We start from the raw sequence: 10626 nt of genomic DNA on the forward strand, positions 1-10626 counted from the left end.
CACTGCATTGGGGAACTTTGCCTTTTGTTTTATAGGATGGGAGATTCAGCCATGCCAGTTACTGCTGGCAGGGCAACAACTAAATGAGCCATGGGGACAGCCCAGCCCACTGCAGGGACCCTGGCTGGATCTGGCTGCCTCTGAGAGCACAGGAGCAAGGCTCACCATGCTCAGCCTCACAAGGGGACTTGGTGCCCACTGTGCAGGCAGATCAGTTCAGAAATCATGAACTGGCCTTCTCCTAAGCTACCACTGAAGAGATTGAAGGTGTCAAAGGTTTCATCACATTAAACAGAGCAGGCACCGGAATACTAAAACTGGAAAAGGTAGAGTTCTCATTTTACTGAGCAGCAAGGAACTTCTTTTGGAGGAGTCATCCATTTGCAGAACAATTTGCACCTAAAGTTTTATCCCCAGTGAGTATTCTTGATTTTTGTTCACAGGCTGCATGTAGATAATACCTCTCTCTTAGTGACACACCATACTACATGCAGAGAAGTCAGACACAGCGGTGATTATCTTGTGGACAATCCCTTGTTTCTCTTGGAAGCATTTCAGGGATGAAGTAACAGTAACCACATTGAAAAAAAGTCAAACAAACAGTACAGTATTATGGCAACTGATTACATCTTGTTCAAAAAAACATTAAGGGTCCTGCTCTATCTTCTTTTTTTTTTTTTTTTTTTTTAACTTGAACATATATTTTTTCCCAATCCCTGTCCTTCCTCCAGCACCACCTCTCCCAAATCTTCCTGCTGGGATTCATGTACAAAGCAAAATAGCTATGTTAACTGTTCAATACTGTTCCCAGAGGAGATCCAAAATGTAGGATACACACTGGTTTCAAGGCTGCTAGTCAAGTAGTGCATTTGACTGTGAAATTAAAGATGGCCCTGGGGATTCCTTTTGTGGTCACACAGATGAGTCGGGTAAATTTCAGTATACAATACATAACATTCAGAGCAGGATGATCACAAAGGTGGTAGTTAAGGCAAATTAATGGTCAGCCAAGTAAAAAAAAGATTGTCATGATCATGCAATGATCACTTATCACTCCTGTAGCTTCACAGATTGTTCCAATTCCTAAACAAAGCACTTTAGGGTATCCCAAAACTTAAATTGCACCAATAATGAAATCATTCTTGGACAAATATCAAGTTAAAGGCTAGCTACTATGTTCTACCACAAATTATCTGGCCTTAAGTACACATTTGCTTCTAAACTCCTGGAACTTATACACTAATGTATAAATAAGCATTTACCCTAAAACTATTTGGTCTGGGAAAGGGAAAGCTCCAATTTAGAATACAACATGAAGGATGCACTTCTGGAAGCTACATTTCTTTAAAATCAGGATAGTCCTGGTTAAATGTTTCCTCTGGTTGCAAGGCAGTATGGCATGAATCAAGAATCCATTTTTTAACAGAGCAAATCAAACCAGAAAGCAAAGAGAGTTAGCTGGGCTGGAAACCATAACTCTGGGATGACTGACAGTGAAACACCAGTGTCATGAGCTGGCACTAAATCACACCACGTGATGATTGTGCTTCATTTTCTGGAAAGAGGGAAGGTACAGTTTTATGGCAGGGGTACTGCCTAAACTCCAGCTGATGTGTACACAGCTCTTGGTGTCTGAGTCTAGACTCACAAGCAGACACAGCCTCCTACCCAGACTGGCTGAAAAAAAGGTATTTATTTGTGCCACTGCCACAGGGATGAGCAGCCACCACCCACTTCTCCCCATTTGGTAGTGCTCAGGCACTACCAAAAGGAAGGGGAAAATGAAGGGGAAGGGGAAAGGGAAAGGTAAAGGAAAAAAGAAGAGGCAAGATAGAACAAGAAAAAGAAGATAAAAACTAGAAATAGCTGTACTTCTAGTTAACCCCTTTTGAACATAGCCAACATTTTAAAAAAATATTTGAATACTTTCTGTCATCTATGTTTAAATCAAATTTCACTTAGAGCAGCAGATTTCTGTACTACTAATATTTTGCTACAGGGCTGCCCACTAAACCAAGGGCTGCTTTCCAGTAGACCCCTCACTCTGCCACAAATTGCACAACAACACAAGCAAACATAAATAATGCATCTGGAAATACATGACATATTTAAAACCTGCAATCAAAGAGAGCCCAGTGGGGAGCAAAGAACACTGGTACAGGCTCTAAGGCATTTATATAGCATGGACCCTTTGCTCCTGAATACAATCTGCCTGATACATGCTGGAAAATCTCACCGGGCCAGCCCTTCATTCCTGATTGCCCTCGGCACAGATCCAGGTTTAACCATGCTGGCTTCAGCCAGATAGATTACTGAGGGAATGAGGGAAGATGGATAAATTCACCCACTGGTCTGAAGGCCAAAAACATCTGCTGGAGTCATGGAGTTGTTGGTTGGCTGAGTTCACATAAAGGAAGCCCTGCTGGGAGTCAGTACCCAGCTCTTTTGAGTTTTGAGGGTTGTCCTTGGAGACCGCAGAGTTTTGCTACCTAGGGGCAGCAGAATGTCAACCCGACCAAGAAACCTTGCAGCCTATTAGCACAGCATGACACAGCCAAAATGCTCTTTGTCAATATCAAATAGATATTAAAATCAGGAGGGATTTTTTTAAAGAAATCCTTGAGTCTGCACACAGCCCACAGGCTGAGCTCACTCCTCTAAATTAAAGGTTTCAGATGTGCAAAGGTTTGTAGCGCGTCCATCTGGGGAGATGTGAATGTGGCACCAAAGTGATGGGCAGCTGCACAGGAGATGAAGACAGTTGAAGTGTAGCAGCTTTTCTTTTTGATTAGCAGAATTCATATCGTGATTAAACAGGAGGATCGTTTCTCTGTTAGGGAATTTTTAGAGAAAGTTTCCTATCCCTGATGCTCGGTAGGTATTTCATGTGGTGGTGTCTGGCAACAGCATTATGTCAGATTCATTGGTGTGATTTGCTTCCCCTGCTTTTAGAATCAATGGGTGTTACTGAAATAACCTAATCAACAACACTCTGGATTAAATAAATCTTAGAAACACCTTAATCTTCAACTCCTAGACAAGATTAATCTTAAAAATGCCTATGTTAAATAAGCAAATTAATAATCCAAAAGCTGCATACTGTGACCCTGTACCAGACTTTACAACTGAATTTTGCCACTCTCTGATGACTAAGGAGTTGCAATAAGTGTTGTCCTTGTGGTATAAATACAATTTCCTAGCAGTCTGCTGTGTCTGAGTCATTCCAAACACTAGAGGAATAAAAAGTCTCTCCCTTCAGTTTTTTCTTCTCATATCTGAGCAGGAGGTACAGAACATTTTAAAGACCATTCCCTGGTTCAAAGCCCATTGAAATCAGTAGGAGCCTTTCTGCTGAATTTGGATCAGAGCCACCACTCTTTAATACATTAAACAGTGAGTTTTAAAAGTCACCTGCTTCCATTACTCATCTCAAAGTACGGAGACGTTTTATAACAGTTATCTTTATGATTGGAGATTGCAAATCCCATTAACCTGGTCACTCTGGGAAATCCATGTATAGATACAAGGTAAGGGCCTGATCCTCTACAAATATTAACCCCTTTTCAACTGAAAGTTATGCCTTTGGCACTCCTACAGATGTTGCAGGTGGGAGTTAAGGCAGGAGTTAAATGTGCATTTTAGATGTGCATGCTAGAATCTTTTGAAGAGCAACAGCACTCTGTAGCATGACAAATCTGCTGCTATGCATTAGGACTGCTATTGCCTGCCAGTTACATCCTCTCCAAGTCAGTTTATTAGTTATAGATCACAAGCCATAGAATGCCAAACCTTTTTTATCCTGGGTTTTGTGCTTCACTGACTGTGAAGCATTGAGAAATCTGCAGCATATCTTGTGATTCCAACTCGATCCCCTTAGCAAAGAGACCAAAAAGCAGGAGCTCAGAGGTTTGGACTATCATCAAGCACACACTGTCTCTCTGCACCTGAATTTCTACTTCTGCAGAAATGTAACCTCATCTGAGTATGACAGAAATAAAAGTTGTGTTAAATGTTCTGTGAGATCTCTCAGAAGTTCTTTACAGAAAATCATTTCTGATTAAAAGATAGAACTTTATCTTTAAAGGTCAGACTGGATTAGAAGGGGGGCTTTTGTTCAGACATGTTCTCATCAAAACTTCACTTGTGCTATGACATGGGCAGCAAGACTGATTTGCCCAGACTTTGAGAAGAATGGGAATGAATTCTTATTGCACATTCATTTAAAGGGGAAGGAGAAGATAGGAGATATGATCAGTCCTTCTTAAATTTACTATGTAGTTAACAAATACATGGAGAAGCAATCCTATTTTAGTGAAGTGCTAGCTAAATATTTAAACACTGAAGTACTAATTCCACAGCATTTTTTAAGTTACTATCCATCCTATTTCTGTAAAATGTCTCCTAAGAATTATAGTGTTGAATCCTGAAATATTTATTGAAGCAACACTATGTTTTCCCTGGGTAACAGCTCAGTAATGACTTCAGCATATAATTCGTATTATTTAAGTCATATGCAGCATCCATATTTTAAGCAGTATGTCAGCTCCTTTAAATTGTATCAACACTGTGTTGTATAAGCTTGTGGCAGGAATAGAAGCAGCTTTTGTTTGAAGCTGCTATTTAAATTTTCACCAGAGAAAGAGAAGGTAGTAATTTATCCATGGAAATAAGATGTTTCTGAATATTACAAAATAACCATTATTTATGGTTAACTGCACCCAGAACCTTTTCTAAACTTGATGTGAACTTCTACAGTCCTTCCAAAGAATGTTTTTAGTCAATCCTGCATGGCATCTATAGCCATAATCTGAGGAAAGTAGAGTAACTGGATACCAGTATTTAGTACCAGTAGGATCTACTCTGTCTCTTGCTATTTATCTATTATGTTTATATTGCCCAAGTAGCCAATGAGTACAATAAGGACACCGATTACCTTTTGAGAAATGAGCCTTTTAAATTGTAATGCTGAACTGCTGACAGGCAGACAGATATAAAATCAAATGAATATTAAAGAAGAGCTTTATTATATTGTGATTGCAATGCAATGTAAGAAACTCTATGCAAGTCAAAAACATGAAAAGGTTACTATCAATATTCCTTTTTCATTTGTTGAAAGAAAATAGACTGGATTTTTTCCTATCAAAAGCAAAGTAAAAATCTTATTTAGTTTAGGATGAGTATCTGAGCAAGAATTAACTGATTTTTAGGTCTATGAAGATTTGTGGTGGCACTACTCATGACATTCCCATCTGTCAATAGGAGTAGATATTATTTTCACTGTGTGCATGTGTGTCATTTTCCTGGGCCTAGTTTAAAAAAGTAAATAAATCAAGATGCTTTTGAGAGTTAAAAGTCAATGATATGAAGAAAGATAATGGTCCTGAAAAAAAAAAACCAAACAACCCAGGGTGGTTACATCAGGCTTTCATTTTTAATATGACCATGATTTCATCACTCTGTGGTTGACTAAACAGATCACTAACATTTTTGGTAATTAACACTTTTTTTGTCACTTTGTGGAATTGTTTGCAAAGCTATATTTACATAATTGCTTCTCCAAACTGCAGCAGAATCTGGCACAGGCATGTGTCACGGAACGAGCTGGATTTAGACCTATTCATTGTCTGACCTCTCTGATTGTAACACATACAAGGTTTTTACCTTCATCATCCTAATTAGCTGGCCCATGTTTTGTTGAGGTCTTTCACAAGCTTGGAAAGAAGTAGCCTCTGTTTCCTGGTAACCAGTCTTTAACTTTAGAACTGTCACAGACATTGCAAAAGAGATTTCATTTTGAGCTGCAAAATAACATTCATACAGTAATTTATCTTATTTATCTGTTTTCTGTAGTCACTCATAAGAGGAAACCTGTGTGTAAACTATGTCATGTCAATGGGCCAAGCCAACACCTCCACTGCTGGTCCTACTGCCATTTGCCTGTGTGGCAGTAAATCAAGGATCAAGGTGTTGCTGGGGTGCTCAGTTTCACTCTCATTCAAACAATTATTGCATTTTTATTCATAGATAAACCCTCAGCAGTGAGGCACCATGTATTTATGGCACTGAGCTTCAGCCCTCTCATGACCTGGAGACAAGTGAAGCTGTGAAGCTCTGGACCCCATGGTGGGAGCACCAACACAGAAAATACATCCTTTGGAAAATCAGAGTTATCTTGTCTCAGAAATTGCCTATAGAGTCTCCTATTATGGATGTGAGCTTTTCATGTTCCCATTCTAAAGTCTATTGTGAATGTTGAAATCCTGTCCTTCTTTCAGTCCTAATGCTTTCTGTAAGGCAGCTACAGAAAGGAAATTTCAGGCTGTGCCTACTCCTTTCTATGTGAACAGAATATTAAACTGTGACAGAACAAGAACACTGGGGAATGAAAAAAAAAGTACTTTAAGAAGGAAAAAAATAAACATGCTTTTATTCTTTCTGTTGGTAACAGTCATACAGCAGCAAATTTAACCCACCTTTTTGAGCTCTCATTGATGTCATGTTTCTAATCATATCTCAGTCTTTCACAAAGTCTGGCACTCTATCCACTACACAAACAGAAGATGCATTAATCCCAATAGCAGACAGTTAAATTTTGTGTTCTGCTTCATTTTACAGCTGCTTGCCATGGAGCTACTTTTAGTTAAGGCACTTTCTAAAGCTTGGAAAGAAAAACTCCAAATTCTCAGGGCAAAGCAAGATGTTTACAGGTGTTCCTGTGCCTTAACCTCATCACCCCTTTGACACCACTCTTACATGACTTTTTATGGCACTTGTGGCACATCTGAAATGACCACAAATTATCAGACTGTTTGCTCTGATCCTCCCACCATGTGAAAAATCATATAGGATGCAACTGGCCATATGGCAGATCAGGAAGCATAGAAGGAGTTGCCACACTGGCATTCAACATTTCCTCCATCCCCAGCTGCAGGGTCCTGGATGAAAGGCTGTTGAGGGGGGAAATTCCACATCTGTTTATTTGTTCAATGTGTTCACTTATGTCAGATGTTCTGAGAGGTTTCTTAAACCACTTAAGCAAGGGTTATCCTGTTTCTCAATATCCGACTGGTATTGATGCAGATGTATCAGGAAAGTATTTTAGAACAACAAACTTAGTAAAGAGTTACGGTTCAGTGCAAATTAAAGAGCAGCCTCTCTTTCGAGCCATATCATTCCTCTGCTGTCTTTTTCTCTCTTAATTTATCTGGGAAGAAAAGACAGTAAAGGTCAAGGAAAGAGATTTCTATTTTGAGGGGCATGAATCAGACATTCAAGGAGGCTCTAATAAATGTGCATCAGGTAAAATAAAGCTTTCTAAAATTCTAGCTTCCTCTTTGTAGTTGGTCACACTAAATTCCTGGCTTTACTGATGACTACACAGCCACTTCACATGGAAAACTGGGAATTAAAAAAAAAAAAAAAAAGAAGAAGCCAATGGAAGACTAAACAGAAGAAACAGGATTAGAAGGTATCTGTAAATGTGAATTATCACTGAAGGCTGGTCTGTTGCCCACCCACAGATATTTAGAGGCACTAGGTGTTCCTTGCAGAGCCCTGCCTGGACTCCATCTCCTGGGCCACAGCTCCCCCATAGTCTTTGTGTCCTACCCCTAAGTACACCTTGGATGTTTCAGACACCACGTAGCATCTATGTTTAGGCAGCCTAATCCCTCAGCCACAAATGTTTGATATTCAGGTCCAGACTGCAGACACATAAATACACTTTCTAAATGTGGGTGTCTTCATGTGATCCAGCTCCCATTATAGCAGGTGGAGACTAGTCCATAGGGGCAGAGGAGTCTGGAGGGCTGTTCTGCTCTCCCTAGAGCAGACACCTGTGTCTGGCTGGTTGAGCAGCCCCCTGACTCTGAGCATGGAGCTGACCAGCTCACTTTACACAGTCAGTAGCTTGTGCATGGCTGGAATATCAGTGCTTAGACCTAGGAAGTGTCCACTGTCAAGAACTAAGCCCCTGCCCTGAAAAGCCAATCATCTATTGTGAGAAGCTCTTGGTGAGAAGGAAGGTTCCAGGCTGAAACCTTTATTCCACACAGTCTCAGACTTTTCTGAATTTCAGTGACATCAGTGGGGTGTGTTGAGCCCCTGAAGAGGTCTCTGCAAGTATTGCCTGACAGATTATACCTGGTGGGCTTTCCAAAATGTCACAGAAATAGAGGCAGAGGGGCTCTGAAGACATGAGATGCTCATTAATGCATCCTCCAGTGAACAGCCCTCAGGTCAAACGCGGCAAGGCCAGCAGAGAGGAAGCACCCTGGACAACTCTGTGGTACGACAGCTCCAGGGTTGGCTTCAGCTGCCATTACCAGGGGATTGCAGAGCTGGCAGGGGCTTAATCCACACAGAGAGAAAAGCTGCTGAAACCTGTTTTCCACTCAATGAATCTGTTCTCCAGGGTTCTTCAAAGGCATCACTGCTTTTCTCAGCATTCCACTGATCTAGAACAATGCACCACACCTGCAGGAATCCTGTGAAAAAGTGTATTAGATCTAGCAACACCACCAAGAAAACCCTTGGGCAAGATGCCGTAAGTTACAAAAGCAAGTGGTTACTGTGTTTTGCATATAACAGCCTGTCCATGGGACCAGATAATGAAGATTTCTCTTCATCCTCCTACTGCTCTATGCCTAAGAGGGTCATTTTTTTAAATTTAGGATACATTTAAAACCACCAGAAAATTAAGGGCCAACCCACGACCCAAGGTAAAAAATGTTTACCATTAACTGGAAGGTAATTCAAAACCATCCCCCATGTTCCCATTTTCAGAACAAGTACTCCTAGGAGCAGCAAGAGACATTGACAGCAAGACATTGGGACAAAAAGGGGGAAAGAAAAAGAAAACACTTCCTGTTGCCAGTCTGCACTCCTGCTGTTCAGAGCAAAAACTTGCAGTATTGGGTGTTAAAAGAGAGTCAGTGCCTACCATTAAATGTGCAAAGAGAAGAAACATGATAAGTATCTGGGGAAAATGGGGTTTTTTTTCCTTCTTTCACTTACTAGTTCACATGATTTATATGTCACTGTAGCTACTTGAAACTAGTGTGAATACCAACATTCAACACCTGCATATCAACAATAAAATAAAAAATTTACATAAAGCTTCTGCAGGTCCTCTGAAATTCAACAGGACAATATCCAGGAAACAAACAAACAATTTTTTAAAAAAGGAGAGGGAGGAAAGTGTTTAATTTTCTCCCTATCTACATTTTGTTAATTTATTTCTTCTTAGCTACCCATTCTCATGGACTCTTTACTGTGACAGACTTTTGTCTTGTGAATACCTTCCTCTATTTTGATAAATTCAATACAATTTTCACCTAGTCTGGCAATATTCCTAACACCTATTTACTAAATCTTGTTTTCTTTCCTCTTTTAAATATTTTTTTAAGTAAGGTAGGTTTAAATGGAAGGTTTATGATTTTTTTTTAATGGGGAAAGGAAATTTTGGATAGCTTCTACTGCATTTGAAAATGCCTTCAAAATATACCTCACATTGGAGAATACAGCACCCAAAGAAGAGCAAAGTGCAATTCTGGTCTTGCTCAGAGCCCAGGGGAGTGGCTCATATGCTTTAAGCTGATCAATATTCTATGTTTGGCTGATAACTGAAGCATCCAATTTTCAGAATGAAGCCACTACTGAAAATAGGTGGATGACAGTACATGATATTGAATCCATACTTAATAATTATTTTGATACTATATTTCTTTTAAAATAATGTTTCCAGAACTGGCTGTTTCAGTACTTATTCTGAATACCACATGCAGTTTTCAGCCAGGCAGACAGTGAGGAAGCAGCATTAGACTGAAAAGATGAATGTCAGCTCCATATATTTCCTTTCCCCTCTTTCACAACTCAGACATAGGCACATGTTCACTGTGGATTTCTGACATGTCTTCCTAAAGTCCCAAAAAACTGCTTGGTGTGACTATGCTGTAGAGCACTGGCTTCCTTCCTATCAATAAAGAGGCCTCTAAGTCTTCCTAGGAAATACCAGTAACTATGACAATAAATAAATAATTATTTTAGTTATGCTTAATTCTGTGAGAGAAAACAGAGAGTGTGCAGAGAAAACTTTTAAAGGAAAGAGGACCTGAGTAGTCTCAGCAAAGTTTGCACATTGCTTAAACATATATATTTTTATATTTAAAAAAGTCCTTCAAAGCACCTCAGCTAACAGTTTGCTGCCTGGTTTGAGGCAGTTTAACCTTAAGGTGTGGCAAGCTCTGGAAACTTAGTGACTCACTGAGTAATAACCAGCTACAACATAAAACATCAGCCTACACACAATTTTCCAACCTCATTCTGTAAATCTTTTACTTGAAAAGAAAAATAAAACAATTATCTAATTTAGTCTGTTTTTAATCTTTATGGCAAAAAGTAATATACTTAAGAAATATTATTCTTTCTTGAAAACATACTAAGATACTAAAGAAAATCATAAACAAGGCCTTGGAAACTCCTTTGAGGTTTTACTCTCCATTTCTTCATTTTAATTTTATTTTAAAGTGATATAATATGCAAGTATCTACAGCACAGAAAAATAAACTTGTAATATCTATGGCATTATTATTATTGGCAAAAAAACAAGAATGGGGCACACAGATT

Source organism: Serinus canaria, chromosome 1 (assembly GCF_022539315.1).
Source record: "Serinus canaria isolate serCan28SL12 chromosome 1, serCan2020, whole genome shotgun sequence".
In the NCBI taxonomy this organism is placed as follows: Eukaryota; Metazoa; Chordata; class Aves; order Passeriformes; family Fringillidae; genus Serinus; species Serinus canaria.